The 18,453-nt window shown below is 39.1% G+C and overlaps 1 long non-coding RNA gene across 1 annotated transcript in view; it reads left to right on the plus strand.

The window, feature by feature from the left end:
* Nucleotides 1-1,959: 1,959 nt before the first annotated feature.
* The window catches only part of LOC140696294 (uncharacterized), a 37,798-nt gene continuing 21,304 nt past the window's right edge, over nucleotides 1,960-18,453 (plus strand). The window contains exons 1-2 of the long non-coding RNA XR_012072433.1: nucleotides 1,960-2,212; nucleotides 9,065-9,197. This is a non-coding gene — a long non-coding RNA (uncharacterized lncRNA). The remainder of the gene's footprint in view (nucleotides 2,213-9,064; nucleotides 9,198-18,453) is intronic.

Consider the following 18,453-nt stretch of genomic DNA (forward strand, 5'->3'; position numbering starts at 1 on the left):
GGCATTTTGGATTCTTAGCAATTTGGAACACAGATCTCATTTCTTTAGACGCGTCAGTCTAGCTTTACCAGTTTCACAAAGTACCAGAATTTTGGATGATTTGATCCCATTACTGTATATTGGTTTTCTGTTTCATTAAGTATGCTTTCATTTTTATTTTGATTTATTGTACTTTGTATTTGTATCATGTGTAGAGATTGATATTTAGCTTGTCTTCAACTTAAATTCTTTACTAGCATGTGGCTCTGGGGACATGAATTTCACTGAAATTAGTGATTTGGTTGCATCCTGAAAGTTTGATGTATAGTATTATCAGCATTTTTCATTTAAAATTTTATTTTCTTTGACCTATAGGTTATATATATATATATACATACATAAATTTCTAGTTGTATTTTTATCATCATTTTTAAACATTGTATTATGATAAATCCGTACACTTGGCTTGACTTTAATTCTTGAAGTTGAAAAAACATTTTCTACAGTGTTTGATCACAGTTATCACATGAAACTCCAGTCCTGGCCAACATCCTGATTACATCCTTGTGAGAGACTTTGAAGCTAAAGGCCTGTTCCAATGTTCCAATTCTTGACCCATAGAAACTCTGAGATAATGAATGTTTGTTGTTTTAGCTGCAAGTTTTGTGATAACTTTTTGTCTAGCAATATATAGCTACTAAGTGGGCTTTTAAAAAACATAGCTTCTCAAGTTCCAGTCCTATGTGATTCTTTAAGTTTGGGATGTTAACCAGAATATGTGGAGGTTTTTTTTTAACTCTCTGTGTAACTCTTTTATTACAATCTATCTGGATAGTGAAACACTGCTGTAGGTCATACCCCTCCATTCCCCCAAGACTTTTACATTGTTAGCAGAATATTCTTACTAAAACTCACAAATGACTACGCTTTTTGTGTTTTAATCTTCTCAATGATTACACATTACTAATAAAATAAACTTCTGACTAACCAGCAGAGAGCACATCACCCTTAACTCTCTGGCTGCTATGTATCCCCCATATACTCTACTAGTCACCCCACAAAAGGCGTGGTAAACAATATGCAGCTGGTCCTCCTTGCAGACTTTCCTGTCTCCACGCATTTGCAACACTTGTTTCAACTTAGAATTTTCATTCTCTAGCGCATCTCCCATCAAACTGCAAACTGCTCATCTACAAAATATAAATAAAAATGTGCCTCCTCTATGAATCACAGAACTATTTTGAGATTTACCTCCTTCTGACATAATTAATTTTTATAATTTGTCTCTTGAGCAGTAGATTGTGGACTTTTGCATAGCCTAGACCCAATTTCATCAATCTTTGTTTACAGCAGTATTGTTAAAAATCAGACATCCGTCATACACAAAGAGCAATCTCAAGCCACAAGATTGTTATTCAATGAAATATAGAATAAATTAAAAAAAAGTGTTCAGCCGTAGTTGTTCATAAAGTGCTATACACACCATCATGTTATTGCCCTAATTCTTAACATATACAGTTTTCCTAGTTCAATATTTTATATATCAAATAATATGGTTGATTTTCATTATTGCTTTCAAGTTTTATATTGTATCATTGTTTTCAAATGCCCACCAGTGAGTAACCAGCAATCTAATAAAGGTTCTTAGGAGATCTGCGAGACCCCGAGAGGGGCATAATTCTTAGGATTAAAGTTAGTGCCAAGTACAATTTTGAAAATTGTAGCATAGATAAACAAGATTATAGTGTATAGCACAGGGAAATATACACAAAATGTTATGGTAGCTCACAGAGAAAAAAATGTGACAATGAGTGTGTATATGTCCACGTATGACCGAAAAATTGTGCTGAACACTGGACTTTGACACATTGTAAAATGATTATAAATCAATAAAAAATGTTAAAAAAAAAAAAAGTTAGTGCAAAGTAAGACATTGTCAACCCCTACGCCCAGCTCCCGCCCCCAGCGCCCGCCCCCAGCGGCCGGTCCCGGAGCCGCCGCGCCGCGCGGAGCCGCCGCCCAGGGCGCGCGCAGGGGGGCCGCGCGCCGCCGGCCGGGCCGCTGTGCTGATCTTCGCGGGCGCGACGGTCCGGACCGAGCCGGCTCCGCGGCGGGGCCGCGGGCGGAGGGGCGACAGCGGGGTCCCGCGTGTCCGGCCGGGCAGCCGCCGCTCCGCTCAGCGCCCCGCCCCCGCCCGGGGTTTGCGGAGACAGAGCAAGAGGCTGTGTTTATGGTCAGTAAAAACATTCTGCTGCCCAGGGGAGAGGGTTTGGTGGGGAGGAAGATATGCCGGTTCTAAATGTTGTTTGCTCTTTAGGCTGCGTTATTTTGGGTCTTTTTGAGGGATGGCCCCTGGGTGACCCAACTTGCAGAGTTTTCTTAAACTCTCAGGTGGAGGAGACGTTTAGTGCAGCTAGTGGATTGTGAGGACACTGGCAACCCTCCACCCCCCAGGTTGGTGTTGAAGTTTGATAAAGCATGTAATTTCTTGATGACTCGGGTTTGGAAGATGACTTTTATTTCCAGTGTATCCCAGGACCAGCTGCTTCATGTGGTTGCTGTGTAAAGTGCTTTATTTTAGATTAGCTTTTTGAATTCCCCGTAGTGTACTTAAAGACCTCAAAGTGTGTTTGAAAGCTTTGGATTGAAATTTTCTCCTGAATGCTTTGGATGCTTATAGACTAATCTGCTAATTTAGAAAATATCCGCATATTCCATGTCATGATTGTTGCCTTTCTTTCCTTTGTCCCTTTGACGTCGGACTGCGGAGCCAGGCTTAGCTTTGTCCTGTCTTCTGTTTGGTCTGGATGATGCTTTGTAGGTAGGCTTCTGCTTTACACTCGCGGTGTTCATTTGCCAGAGAAACGTTTCAAGTTAGGAGCTTCTAGTAGGCGTTTAGCTTAAACTAGTGTAGCAGCAGACCCTCTGTAGGGCCTTTTCTTTAACATTTGTATTCACGTTCTACATATGACTTCTAACAAATCACTTCTGTGTCCATTTTCACTTTTTGTTACACACTGATTTCTATGAGGTGGTAAAATAAGACAAGCCACGTGAGGCAGTTTAAACTACTGATAAGTAGTGGTATGTATGACAGCCTTTGCTTTTCAAACGTGAAACAGTAAGAATAGAAACTGGTGTAGCTTGATGATTGAAGAAAAAAGTTGAGCTTACTTTTTATCTTCGTGGGCTAAGACCCTTGTTAAACAAACACTTTCTAAATTCAGAACTCTAGAGTCATCTTAAAAGTATCATTTTGCGTTAAACATTGGTTAAAAGGCTACTTAGTTTTTGATGTTTGTTTTAAGCAGAAGTTTTTCAAAAAGATCAAGAACTCTTCCATTTTAAAATTAGTGGTTAAGATTGTAGCTTTTGGGTGCATGGAGATACTTGTAATTTTATTTCATAGATAATATTTTAATCTACAAGTCAGAGTTATTTATGGTCCAGTTGGTAAGGAGTTTATATGAGGGTGATGTGTAGAATAGAACACATTCAGGTTCTCATATGAGAGGATGGATATCTTTGTGTCAATAAGGAGGCACCATAGTGGGTTTTTAGGTACTGAATCCTTTTTCAGTCGTTCCCCCATCCAATTTGTCCATCTCTATATTGTATTAGTTTTTCTTGCACTTAATGTGAGGAGGGGGAAGCTGAAATGGTGAATTCATGTGTTTAGAGTCATAAAACTTAAACTTCCCTAGTGCCTCCATTTCTAGCACGTGCCCCAGCCTGTGCTGCATTTGTAGGAAGACATCATGAATTTTCTAGAGTTCAGTAAGTGTCTATATAGACACGTGCTCACATATATAGAAGTGCTTTTCTTTCTTATTTGTAACCACATTAGAAATGTATCAGAGCTATCATGATTAGGTGTAGCCTAATGAATTTTTATGTATGTGTTTTACTTTTAAAAATAATATGTTAATGAGTTATTGTCTTTTTCTCCTAAAAAAATTAATTGGTGTGTATGAAGGGTCAAAACGTATTTTAACTGTAGCAGTAAATTTAGTCCCATTATGTTTTGGTTTAATGAAGTCATACTTTAAATGAACTTTAGATTATGACAGGTTTTTACATTGAAAAATCTGGTATAAATGCTTTGCTCCAGGCATTATATAGAAATAAGTTTCCTGGAAGTTTGGCCAAAAGTTACAAAAGTATCAAAGCTTAAGCTGTTTCACTCCTACCAGCAAGTAAGGGTCTGTGAAATTAATGAGAAAGAATTTTTTTGTTTTTAGCTTTAAGGGGCTTGGACTCTTCAGCTTTTTAACTGAGATTGATACTCCAGTTAGCGGTCTCATTTTAAGAAGGCCCATGTCATCCCCTACATTAACAGTACCTTCCCTGTGTATGTGCAGGGCCTCTCTGAGTGGCAGGGTTTGAGGGAAGTGGGTGTGAAAGCACCTCTCAGTTTTCTGATCTCCTTTTTATAACTTGTTTAAAGTCTTACAGACTGTTTATGATCTGGTATCTTTTAAATTATCCTGCAGACTTGCAGGCTGGGGCAGTCAGGGCAAGGGACACTTCTGTGATGTCTGCTGTGTATCTGGTACTCTGTTCAAAGTGTCACTTTTCAACAATTATGAGAGCATTCCATTTGAAGAAGCAGGCTTGAATAAATAATTTTTCTATCATCACGCACCTGCTAAGTGGTGAACTACACATTGAGACCCAAACCGGTTTGATCTCAAAGGCTGAGCTTTTTATTCATTGACCCTCATATCTCTTTGAAAGCAGTTTTCATGTTTTAGCCTAAAGGTGGCCTCTGGACTGACCACCTTAGAGATGTGTTTTGTTGATTTGCAGTGTCTTTGAATTTCAGCTAGTGATCAGCATTGGAAAACTGGGAAATTTCTTGATGAGGCTTATGGATTTCTGGATTTTTAGGGATGAGTTGAAAATCCAGTCACTGGTAGGCTGTGTTCCGACCTTCTGGGGCAGAGAGGTGGGGCAGTAGCTGCCCTTTGTAGATCGGGGTGTGTAGTCTGCGTGGTCCCCTCACCCTGGCTGGTGATGTGTGTGGCCTGCAGCACTGATGTTCTATTACCCGCCTCAGTCCTCGTAGGTGTGTCATTCACGTCTCTGCCCCAGCTTCCCCTTGCATGGATGACTCCAACCTTTAAAAACAAAACGTTTTTTGGACTGTGACCACTTATCCAACTTCTAATATATTGCTTGTCATTCTTAATTTTTTCAGAAGTCCTAAAAATTTGTTAATAAAACCTGTGGTATACATAATACTTTTTATCCAGTGTTAGCTTATTAGGTATTTTTTAAATCTTTGTTTTTATAATAGTAACAATTTGAAAGTTCTAAAGAATGATGATTATAATTTTTCCACATCTCTTCATGTCAGTGAGCAAATAAAAAAACCACTACTTTTTTACTGGGATGAGACTCACAAAAAAGAAATTGATTGAAGATCATATAAATAACTATTTTCTTTTAAGAATGGGTTATAGAGATATCGCCTCCCACTAGTCAGAATGAGCACCATTAAAAGTCCATGAATGATAAACACTGGGGAGGGTGCGGAGAACAGGAAGCCTCCTGCACTGCTGGTGGGAATGTAGTTTGGTGCAGCCACTATGGAAAAACAGTATGGAGATTCCTTAAAAAACTAAAAATAGGCTTATCATGTGATCCAGCAGTCCCACTCCTGGGCATGTATCCAGAGAGAACTCTTAACTCAAAAGATACATGCACCCCAGTGTTCATAGCAGCACAATTTACAATAGTCAAGACATAGAAACAACCTAAATGTCCGTGACAGATGACTGGATGAAGAAGTTATGGTACACACACACACACACACACACACACACACACACACACACAGGAATACTAGTCAGCCATAAAAAAGAATAAAATAATACCATTTGCAGCACCATGAATGGACCTGGAGATTATCCATTCCAAGGGAAGTAAGCCAGAAAGAGAGAAAAACACCATATGATATCATGTATTTGTTGAATCTAAAAAAAAAAAAAAAAGACAGAAGTGAACTTATTTACAAAACAGAGACAGACTCACAGACATAGAAAACAAACTTATGGTTACCAGGTGGGAAGGGACAAACTGGAGTTTGAGATTTGCAGATACTAAGTCCTTTATATAGAATAGATAAACAACAGTCCTCTACTGTATAGCACGAGGAACTAGATTCAATATCTTGTGTGGCTTATAATGGAAAAGAATATAAAACGGTATGTGTGATCAGGATTTATTTAAAATAAATAAATACTAAAAAAAAAGAATGTATGTATATATATGTATGACTGAGGTATAACATGGTACACTAGAAATTGACACAACATTGTATACTGACTAAATGTCAATTTAAAAAGAATGGGTTATAAATATAAACTCTGCTTTCAAAATGAAGACAATGAAATGGAATAAGAAATTGAACAATAAACATTTTTCTAACATTGTTGGTAGATGAAGGGTTTGGCAAAGAGAAGATTGCTGTGTAACAAGTCTCTGGGACCAGACTTAAAAATTTTGGCTGTTTTTGATGGAAGATTTTCTGAAATGTGTTACATATTTATTGTGACCCTAAAGTGGACTGAGTTTAATCTTTTCTTAAATGTTTGAAGTTTAGTGTAAGAACAACTTATTGTTTTGGGCTCTCTTGTAGTTTCTGTTTTTTATTTTTCCAGAAACAACTGAATGGGCATTCTAAATTTACTCTAGATGATGGTGTTTCTTATACGTGTATCTAGTTTTAATACTATTTCCAACTTTTTATTTAAATTTCCTGGTTTTCTTGCAAACCTTGAGGATGTCACCTTCTGATTAACTGTTTCTAATATATTTCCTGTGGGGAAATAATCATACTTGACATTTGCCTGTAAAGTGGAATAAATAAGTTCTGAATCTTCTGTGCAGTAAGACATATGAGCTTTAGTCATTTTTTTTAACACGTGTTTTGCTGTGTAGAGTTCAGTGTTGAGATTGCCCTGTTACTTTGTAAACAACTGGGATGATGTATTAGTTAATGAGGCAAAATAGGATGGAGAGAAGAAACTGATGAATAACCAGAGAGACACAGCAAATAAAATGCACATTCCTTAGGCTTCAGGTAGGTCATTTCTGAGATTTGAATCATGAGTACTCTGGCTCTAAACTAATACACTAGGTTATTGATATTAAACATAGGCTAAAATATCTGATTGTAATATGCTCTCCAGAAATGTAAATTATCAGTGAAGAAAAAGTACTTTCTGTATTTAAAGGAAAGATTAAGCAGGAGGTAGAAGGCAGGGGCTCCGGATGCTCTGTTTTGCTGTTAGTTTGTAGTAAGTCGCTGCTGTGCATCACATTACAGGTTTGGTGACTATGATTCACATGAAGTGAAGTTTCTTGTTCATCTTTGAATTTTACTACATTCTAATGGTCCAGAAAATTTTGCCAAAGTTAGAGATACATTTTTAGGGTGGCCTAGCTTCAGATGCAGTCTATATGGGGTATCAAAAAATGGAGTTTGTTTATGTGGAGAGATTTGGGGGCAGGGCAGGGGCAGTCACTGGCTACAACTGCTAACACAAAGTTTAATGAGAGGCCTGTGTGGCCACAAGTTGCAGGAAACAAATTGTAGGTGCGAAAGGCTGTGAACAGAGAAACACATGGTGCCTTCAAGTCCGAGCCCCAAGTCGCAGGGCGCTCACTCCGGGCTGCAGGACTTGATTTGTGTTTTGTGTTTTCACATGAGCAAGTCTGTGTGACAAGCTTGGGCAAACAGCCCCAGGGTTGTTTTTAAAAAGAGGATTTGATTTATTGAATGATTGTTACTAATTCTTCTAGCAACTCTGAAGTCAGCTTGTTCTGAGTGAAACCCAGCAGGGCCAGCCCTCCCTTAGCTGAGCTGCCCGGCTGCACAGCAGCGGGAGGAAGCCGCGCTCAGGGCGGATGGGAAGCTCGGGGCGGCCCCCCCGCCCCCCCCCGAGTCAGACCCCCGGGAGGCAGTGACCCTGCCGCCCGGCAGCGCGCAGGCCTCGGCTCGGTGCTCGCGGGGCCCGTCCTGTCCCGGCCGGGCTGCGGCAACAGCAGCGCTGAGACCAGGTCTCAGGGAACACGGGCGCCTTTGGCTGTTGGGTGAATTCATCCCGAAGCTACTGCAGTTCCAACTCAACAGCTTGTGAACTTGCACAGGGAAAGCTCCGCTGTTCAGTCCCCAGACTTTCTGGTGTGTCTGTGCCTCTAGGAGTCATGATGCTACAGCCTGGAGGGGGAAGAGAAGTGAAAAACACAGGTCGTAGGCGTAGACAGAAATGCCAAGACCTAAAACTAGAGTTCCAGATATGTATCCATTTGCAGCTGAAATGAGAATTTATTCAGCTGGAAGGACGTCAGCCAGCTGGGGAGGGCTTTCTGAGGCGGCAGGGAACGGCGTGCAGTCTAGTGAGGCGCGTGCAGGTTTACCTGCCTGGAGGGCGGAATCCAAGGCAGGAAATAAGGGGAGATGCTCACAGGACCATGGGAACTGCGACTCTGATTATTCACATAACAGGCCAGGATAACTGTGAGGCAGAGTGTTTGGAATTTTGGTTGGTTGAGCAGTTGGGATATAATACAATAGGAAATAAATTAGCTGCTTGACGAACTGGGTGATTGAGTCCTGGATTAGGGTAGTGATTGCAGGAATAAATAAGAGTAGAACAAGAAATTACATGGAAGAAAAACTGGTCAAACTTGGCAAATGTTTAATGTGAAAGTATCAAAATTTCTTGAGGGCTCACTCTCTGGGTTGAATTTGGACCATAGATGCTGTAGTTGGGAAGAGTCTGATTTTATAAAACTTTGAGGAACTCAGTCTTTGAAGTTGAAAATGGCTAAAATTCTGAATCCAGATAGGAAGTTATAGGTTGGGGTTTGTGTCAAAGTCCGATTGTATCCTACTTGCAAGCTAATACTTTTGTTGGGGGTTGGTTAAAAGTTTGCATGGTCCTTCAGTAACCTGTGCCTAGTCCTTTGGGAAGCGTTGGTCCAGATAGTTGGGAGGTAGAAGTTTGGTGAATTTGGAGAGGAGGGGAGAAATTAGATGTTAAGATACATTGTCAATTATATTTCTCCTTTACAGGTATATATTTACTCTCCTTAAGCTGGAATTAGACTCTTCAGGTCAAGAATATGCTTGATACCATCGATTATATGTGAATTGTAATTCCTGTTTCAGAGACAAGGTGGAGGAAACTGTGATCTCTGCATTGGAGGCAAGTGTATATGTATGATTTGTGGAGCAGAATTACCTTTTCATTCATTTCTTCTTGCATTGATGATGGCAAAGGATACACACACACACATCTTTGAACTTTGAAGTTTGGATTTAGTTTTCAAAAGAACACAGGTAGAATCTTATACTTAGGAATTGAGTGGGATATTTATACACTGCTTCTTTTCCTAAGAGTTAAGTACGTTAAGTTTGTAAAAATGGTGAAGAAACTGTAAAGTGCTTTGCAAATATTGTTAAAATTATGTTGTTTCCAGACCTAGTTTCTTTTGGTATCCGTCGGTTAGAAAATATGGATAAATAAATGTATTTTTAGAAGCTGAAATACTGGAACATCATTACCAAACATCATCTAATAGAACTGAAAAATTCTGTGAATTCCTTCTCAAATACAATTTTATCACTTTTTAATATTCATCATTCAGTCTTTTAAAATGCCTGTTGTTATGAGTTTACATCATAGTATTCATGCAGTTTTGTATCCTTCAAGAAACTAACCTGTATTAAAAAATGTATACGCAGAGCAGAGCCCGCAGCACTTGTAGGAGGCGGAGAGGCGGTTCCGTTGTCACAGCTGGAGGGGTGCTCCCGGCACCCAGTGCCTAGAGGCCAGCGATGCTGGTAAACAGCTTACATGCTTAGGACAGCCTCTGGTAACAAGGAATTATCTGCCCCAAGTGTTTGCGGTGCTGAGGCTGAGAAACCCCGCCCTAGCAGAGATGTGTCACTGTTGTCACTGTCTTCTTTGGCTTTTTTGCATTGTTGTTATTTCCCACGGCTTGCTGTCTTCATTGATTACCCCAGTTGCGTAAGCTTCCCTTATTCTTAGCCTGTGAAGCCTCCCTCTTCCAGCGCTCAGGCACTGCAGTCAGAACAAGTGGAGTCTGCTTTCCAGGGTTGCCCATGCTTCTCTTCATCTTTGAGCTTGTGTTTGGGAAGAATATCTGATTCTGTTAATTTATAGCAGTGATGGAATGATGGCCCATGGGGATTATCTCAAAACCAGACCAAGCCAGTTGCCTGTTAACCCAGAAGAGCCTGGATTAGAAGGGTTTTAGTTTCTGTGGGGGAAGATTTTTAAAGCCCTTAAGCAGCAACTTACTCTGCAAATCTATCTTCACAATTAGTTCTACTCAGCTTCAACTTTTCACAATTTATTTTCTTCAAAATTTTAACTCAGAAGTCCTAAAAAATCTTCATATCTTTCTCTTAACTCCATCCCTCTCTCCCCTTATTTTCATTTGTAACATTTTTGGCAGAATTGTTTTATTTACACATCCAGATTTCCTGGAAAGAGACAGAGGCAGATGGTTTGAGGTGCAATATGGGAGAAAGGTGAGGTCATGAGGGTGGGTTTAGGATATACTGCAGGATGTGGGATAGACAGCTATCAACATTGGGGGAGTGACTAGAGCCATTGTGTGTGTGTGTGTGTGTGTGTGAGAGTGTGTATGTTAGATGTTGAAAGTTACAGTCCTTTATGTGGGTCGCTGATGTCTCTCCTTGTGTCTGCACTTACTTGAAATGGTGTACAGGAGTTTCAAATTGGTGTGGAAATTAAATTATGTACATGTTTCCACTTTTGGATTTTTAAGTTATATTTCATAAGTGGATGGAATTTAATACATTCAGTATTAAATCAATGTTTTATGTCCTTTGTGATTGATTTAGTTTATAATTTATAGTTTATTATTTCACTTTGAGCCAGCTAGCTGCATTAGTTTTAATTCTTAGAGACTAGCTTGTCTGAAAAAGTGGGTGGGTTGGAATATGCGTATAACTGTAGACACACTCTCCTTTCTTGAACTTTCACTTGTAGCTCTTAGGTGTAGATATTTGTAGAAAATAATTTGACTAGTTTCTAATGAAGAAATAGATAATGTAGCTAGGTTTGAAGTCACACTGTACAAGTCGCTTCTCCAAGACTGCAGCAGTAAAGGCACTTAAGTATGTTGCTGAAACATAAGACAAGACTGCTCCTCGAAATCTGCCTTTGTCCTACAAGAGAACAGCTTTGTTAATGGAATTTAGTTCTTTAAGATCAGGGTGAATACATAAATGTTAGAAGCCCTGGTCAGCACAGTGTGATGCCTAAGACATGGTTGATGACTCAAGTTCCTTAGGAAGAAAATACAATTTTATGTTGGGGAAAATGCTCTTGTTATCTGGCTTTTAAATTGCACAAGTGAAAAGGCTGTACAGAACACCTCGATTACAAGTGATTTTCCTGAGGAATGGGAATGTGCCAGCCTTAGCTTATTCATACACATCATCTCATATATTGTAATTGAGTTTTTCTGTAAACACGAAGATCTGTGATGTCAAAAGATTTTTGCAGATTTTCTTCCTCTATTCATAAGATTGTCTGATCAACTTTCTTTCATAGAAAAGGAAAATGATTCACTTTGTTTCTTACGTAATATTGCTCTCCCACACAAAGATGGCACTGAGCCACCGTCAGTGAGCTGTGCTGATGGTCTCTTCTCCTCTGAAGTCAATGGCATGTTCATTCTATGTTTTTTGGTCTGTTACATTTAATTTAGATCAGAACAGAAGATCGTAGGCTTTAGATTTAGGAGTTAGGAAGGAAGCTTTTGTTCGCAGGCACTCCTGGGAAGCAAGATACTGTCTCCTGATGGAACATGAGAAATAACCCCAAGGGCTGGTGCTTAGGGCAGACTTACTGTGTGCCAGGTTTCTGGATGGAGCTGATACACCAAATGCCCAGGTTAGGGTGTATCAACTCACATTCCACAACATCTCTGTAAGGCTCTGTTACTCTCATTTTATAAATGAGGGAACAGGATCAGGGAGGGTAAGCTATCCAAGTCAGAAAAGGCCTTTAGCTATTAAGTGGGGAAGCCAGGATTTGAATGTGTTCAGTCTGGCTCCAGAATTCATGCTGTTAAAAACTTAACTGCCTCTAAGAAACATGTGCTTTAAAAAGTATAATGAGTTTGTTAGATTCTGCCACTGTATGAAGCTTGGATCATTTTACAATCAGAGCATAATTGAGGCTCTTTGTGCTTAGAGTATTTGAGCCATTTGGCTTTCGGTCAGTCAAGTTCTTTGTGAGGTTTTTGGTTGTTTTTGTTTTTGATGTTAGGAAGTATTTGCAATTAAGAGAAGGTAAGCAGCTTACAGAAACATTTTATGCACAATACCATTTCAGTTTCATCAGAGATAAATTTATATATGTATTCATTTTTTAAAAGCTGAGGACAGGTAATAAATCTCTAGATGGTGAGATATAGGTTCTATCTTTTACAAAAGTATCTATTAGAAAAGAAATCCCTTATGTAATTTTGTGATCAAGTACTCACGGAAGACATCAGGGGGGAAAAAACATTTTTTAATGGCAGAGTACCTTTAGTAAATACCAGTATCCTGGTGTCTTTCAAAAAAGTTACAGGAAATAAAATGCTTTTCTCAAATTATAAAAAAGAATAGACCTGCTAAGCTCTCCAGTGGCAAGGAGACCAAGTTCTGTTTTTTCTGCTTTGAGTCTGCTGGCCATTTTCCTCTTATTCCTGTGTGTGTGTAGGTAAGTGAGTTTTTGGTGTAGCTTTACTTCCCCCCCCCCCCCAGTTTTTCTTTTAACTACAAAAATTAGTTAAATCTGTTTTCTCCGTATTACAGGTACAATCTAATTATTCTTCTACCAGTTTTACACATAGGCATTTGCTTGATATACTATGTTTGTTTTTTCCTAACTTTTTATCTTAAAAACGTTTATATTTTCTAAAAGGTTGGTAGTATATATAGTCCAATGAACATCTGTATACTTTTTACCTAAGTTAACTAATGGTTATCTTTTGCCACATTTGTTTTCTCTCTCTTAATATATATTGTTTTTTTGTTCTGAACTAATTTCATGCCCTTAAATACCTGTTTGCATCTTACAAGCTTAAGGGCATTGTCCTTACATAACCAAGAAGATTATGTTCTCTTTTTAAGTGTGGGGATGTTCAAATTTCCCATGGGGCTTGCAGGTACTAGGCACCACGTGAATTTATTTTATGCAGATTTCTGGTGATTACAACTAAGGGCTGGAAAGTAAAAGCTGTTGGTCTGCTTTTTATGTATAGATAATGTCATAGTAGAGAAAAGACACATTGACCAATAACTACCCTGCAGGATGGAGCGTTTTATATAAGAATGATGGCACAATAAGGCAATAGCCTAGAGGTTATCACAGCATTATGACCTCTTAGGATAAAGATATTAGTAAGGATGAGCCTGGCTCAAGAAGATGCTAAAGTAGAGGACAAACACACAAACAAAACGCAGTACTAGTCCACGTGGAAAGGCATCTGGCACATAGATAAACTTCAGTTATCCAGAAAGTTTCCTCAGTGGAACCTGTGGTTTTCCTTTGATGTCAGATCACTACCGTCTTACTGTACTCTCACTTAAATGGATTTTGTCTGCATCATTGTCGGGAGACAGATCTGTTTTCTCCGTTGTTAAGGACTTTACATGATTAGAACATCGTCAGTGAGTGTGACACGCTTTAGCAGAAGGGAGAAAAGGAGTTAGAGGTCGGCATCCTTTGAGTCCTTCCTGGTCTGCTCCCTGTGGATCCTGTGGCCTGGCTTGGGAAATGCATCCGAGTGATAAAAGCAGCTCCAGGTCTGTATTCAGGGACTACAATAGAATATTCATTTTTTCATTGTTCATTGTTGTATTATTTTTACTCCTAGATTTGTAGGTTTGTTTCCCTGTTGAGTATTTTTTTATTCCCTATTAATTAAAAAAAATACTTAGACTGAATGGGTTAGAATTTTCTCTATAAAAACTTAATTGCTTTTTCTCAACTGCTACGTCTTCCTATAAAAATTTTTTTTTAAACACTCAGCAATTGTCATTCCCTGGAAAAATTAGACTCAAGGGAAATGTAGAATGTCTTCATGGTTATCTGATTCTATCCAATAAAAGTTGTAAAATTTACTATGTTATTAACATGAAACGTTATAAAAAAAAACCCTTTTCATTTTGGGGTAAGTTTAGACTCACAGAATGTTAGTGCTAGAAGGAAGTTTTGTACTCTTGGTTGGGTTACTTAACCTCTCTGTGCCTCATCTTAAGATTAATTGTACTTGTCTTATATGGTTGGTTTGAGATTTAAATGAGATAGTATATTCATTGATTAATTAAGCAGTAATTTACTGAATTCTTACCTGCTAGATACTGTATGCTATTGTAAACACATTAATTCATTTAATCCAGGTAACAACACTATTAGGTACAGATACTGGCATTTCACTTATTTTACAGACAGGGAAAGTGAGGCACAAAGAGGGAGGTAACTTGTCCAAGATCACTCAGCTAGTAAGTGGCAGAGCTGGGGTTCTATCCCATGCAGTTTAGTTCTACTTATAAATAAAATCTGCTGCTTGCTGAACTGTTGAAATATGAAGTAAGACGTTGACCATGTACTTCAGTGGTTATTGAAAAACTTAGTTGCAACAGCAGTATGACAGTTACATTGCTGTCCAGAAAGTCATGCAAAACAGTGCTGAAAGTTGCATGGGTAATTGCAGAGACTGGTATCCGAAATGTGCTCATAGCATCAGTGGAAGATTTTTAAAAACCTTATCTAGTGAATAGATCTATAATAATTTTATTTTTAACAAACTGCACTTTGCAAATGCTAGACCTATTAGAAACTCAGATACTTCTTGGATGAGTATCATAAGATCACATTTCCTGATAATTGATGCATGGCTCTCTTATCAGCAAGGTATAGGCTGCTTTTTTTTTTTAAATAAATATAAATGAAAACAGATACTTCCATGGACCGGTAAGTGGATCCCTTAATTCTTATGGCAGACATTTACTGAGCCCCTGTTTTCTTTCTTACTCTGTCCTAGGTAATGAGGGTACATCACAGAACAAATCTAAGTCCATGTTCTTATGGAACTTACATTCAAGTGGTGGAGGGATGTGTCAATAAATGATAGTGTGAAGGAAGGTAAAGCAGGGCTAGAAGGAGTGTGATTGGGACATAGGCTTTCAGACAGGATGATGAGAGACAGCTTGTGAAGAAATTGAGTAGATGTCTGAGTGAAGTGTGGCAGCCAGCGCTGCTCTGGGGGAGGATGGTCCAGGCAGAGGGACAGGTGTTGAGGCTCATGTGGCTGCAGAGTAAGGGGCAAGTGGCAGAATGTAAGGTGAGACAGATACGGGAGTGGAGTGGGGGAAATGCAGCCTCCTGGAAGGATCACAGCAGCCTTGTACACCATGGCTAGGACTTCGAGCAGCTGGGAAACCTTTGGAAGGTTTTGAGTGAAGACTGACATGATATGACTTCACTTCAACATTATTCCTCCAGCTGCTGTGTGAAAAGGAGACTGCAGTGGGGCGAGAGCGCAGGCCAGCTATTTGTCATGAGTTTTGACTGTCTAGAACCTTTTAAATCTTGCTTTGTTTGGTACATTTTCAGCCTTAAGAATTTCATCTCCCTAGTTTAGACTCCTCAGCCTTTCATTTGCAACTAGGACACAGACATGCACACTAGTCTTCTTAAGTAGCTCCTCTAATCAGGAGCATCGCTGGAGACCTGGCTTCTGACTGAGCAGGTGTGGATGCTTGCTGAAGTCTCGCCAATACTGTGCATCTTTCAGACAGTGGTGACAGGTTTCCCCCTAGCCATTTAAAGCTTGTGTTTGTGGTACACAAGGGGCATTTTACAGGCAGGGCTCTCCACTAGGGTTGATGTTTTTCACAAGATATTTTGGGGGTAATTATGGGATATACTCCTGCTTCTGGGAATACCTGGATATTCTTGAGGAAGGTAAAGGTGGGGAGGGTGCCAGTATTATTGTCAAGTAATACAGTAATACTTCAAGTAAAAGAATATTGTTTGGGAAATATGGGAATTGAATGAGATCATAATGGAGAATGCTTTATTGTTTATGGAAAAGTCTATAGATTCTGGGCCAGGTTTCCTTTGTAGGATTTGCATGTTGATTTGCAAGAAACACAAAACCTTGTATCCACATCTGTGTCTGGTGTTCCTTTGCTTGGCTCGTGGTTTCTCTTGGTTCGTGCTTGTTCTTATAGAAGCAATGATATTGCCAGCGTTTATTAGGGCATATGTTTTCATAGGTTGATGGAACCTGGGAGAGTCTAGCAAGTAACAGGGGTCAGGAATAGGGTAGCTGATTAGGAACTGGAGTAGACAAGTAGGCAGCTTGGAACTAGGGCATCAGATCTGTATCAAAGGGAAGATAAGATACAAATACGAGTAGATCAGAGGCCGGTGTCTGTTCAGACATGGTTGAGGAAAGGAGTGAATATTTAAGTGCATCAGTGAGATTTGGTGTTAGAGCTGCATCTGTCCCTACTTTTTGAGCTTTTGACTGGTTGCTAAGGTATAGGAACCAATCTCAGTTAAGTAGGTGCAGGCTCTGCATGTGGGAGCAGGCAATTCTGGGGCATCTGATGGAGCCAAGTAGCGCAGGAGCTGGAGACTGGCATGGGCCCCTGTAGGGGAAGCTGTGCCAATTTCAATCACCAGCTGTGGAAATCAAATATATACATTTGGTGTATAAGAAGTACATTCTTCTGTATTATTTTGTAACATGTTTTTCCATGTCTTTGAGGTAGATGTCAATTTAGATTTTAAACTGGTTTAAAAGGTCCCTATTATATGCTATATTTAGATAATTTTTTTCTTTTTTTTTTTTTTTTTTTTGGTCATAGCAAAAATGTGAACCAGTAACTTACCTTGTTCATGGTGAGGGTAATAAAATTATTCTATAAAGTTATGAAGATTGAAACCAAAGTTGTCTCCTTGGCACTGTCTCTTAATTGCTGTGTGACCTTGGGCTTCTTATAGATCTCAATTTATTTGTCTTTATTTTATTTTTTATTTTATTTATTTATTTATTAAATGGACGTACCAGGGATTGAACCCAGGACCTCATGCATGCTGAGCACACACTCTACCACTGAGCTATACCCCAACTCAGTTTTCTCTAAAGCAGGCTAGTAGTTCTTACTTTATAGGCCAGTTGAGCGGATTACATGAAAAGCTGCAGCAAGTGCTCAGTAAGTGTCAGCTATCATTACGTCCAGTAATTGTTTCTAAACAAGAAGTTTATGTAGTCAGGCTAGTTTTTGCACCTAGCGAGCTATCTGTATATTTAAGGAATTGAATACATTTTTGAAATAAAGGAGACATATGTACTTTTGGCTTTTTAATTTTTCCATTTATAGATGTGAAATGTGAAGCATTAAAAAAAATTTGTTTTAAACACATCATCTTAGCCAGATTTTCATGTGAATTTTAAAATACTAGATTTCTAAAGTAGGAATGGGAGTAAACCTTAGTGTAATATTATGAATATATTACATGATGAAAAATAAAGATATTTGTATTAAAGTCAAGAGCAAATTGCAAATGCTCTCATTCACTGTTACTCTGCATGGCTTGATGGTCCTAGTTAGTGTAGTAAATTTATTTAAAAAGATACAATTATAAATAAATGAATAAAAGATTTAAGTATGGAAACCAGAATCAAATATATATATATACACATTCTTAGAAATTTTTATTGTCAAAATCAAGGGGTTCATGAATCCCCTCTAGAGGCACACGGATCTCAGGTTTGAACTCCCGCTATAGTGGGGGGAAAAGGTGGTTATCACCACTCAGCACTGATGAAGTTGACTGCTTGAGTAAACTTTCTGTAGGTTTGGCATCTGTTTTGGAAACTCTGCCTTTTCAGCCCTGCCATTGTCGTATGAAAACAGTGATAGAAAGTACATACATGAATGAATGTACAGCTCTGTTGAAAAAACAGATGGCCAACCTCGAGTTGGCCTTTGGGCTGTAGCTTGCCTACCCGTGCTTTATTTTATTTGGGAACTCTTTCTAACCAGTGCATTACTTGTGACATCAGGTAAGGCATATCTTGCTTAAATGGTAGCACCGGTGGTCACCAGCCTGATGAACATACTTAACGTTAAATGCCTAGATTAAAACAAGCATGTAGAAAAAGAAGGCTCTCGCTGCTGGTGGAAGTCAGGGAACTTCTGAATGCAGAGCAGTTGCAGATTTTCTCAAACTTGAATATGTATGCAGATCACGGTGGGGATCAGGTGCATCGGGGTAGAGCCTGAGTCATTCTGGGATCAGTAGATGTGAGGTGAGCCCGAGATGCTGTATTGGAACAGTTCTCCTGGAGATACCCGTGCAGCTAGTTCCTGAAATACAGTTTGAACAGCAAGAT

This window comes from Vicugna pacos, chromosome 5 (assembly GCF_048564905.1).
Source record: "Vicugna pacos chromosome 5, VicPac4, whole genome shotgun sequence".
Classification (NCBI taxonomy): domain Eukaryota; kingdom Metazoa; phylum Chordata; class Mammalia; order Artiodactyla; family Camelidae; genus Vicugna; species Vicugna pacos.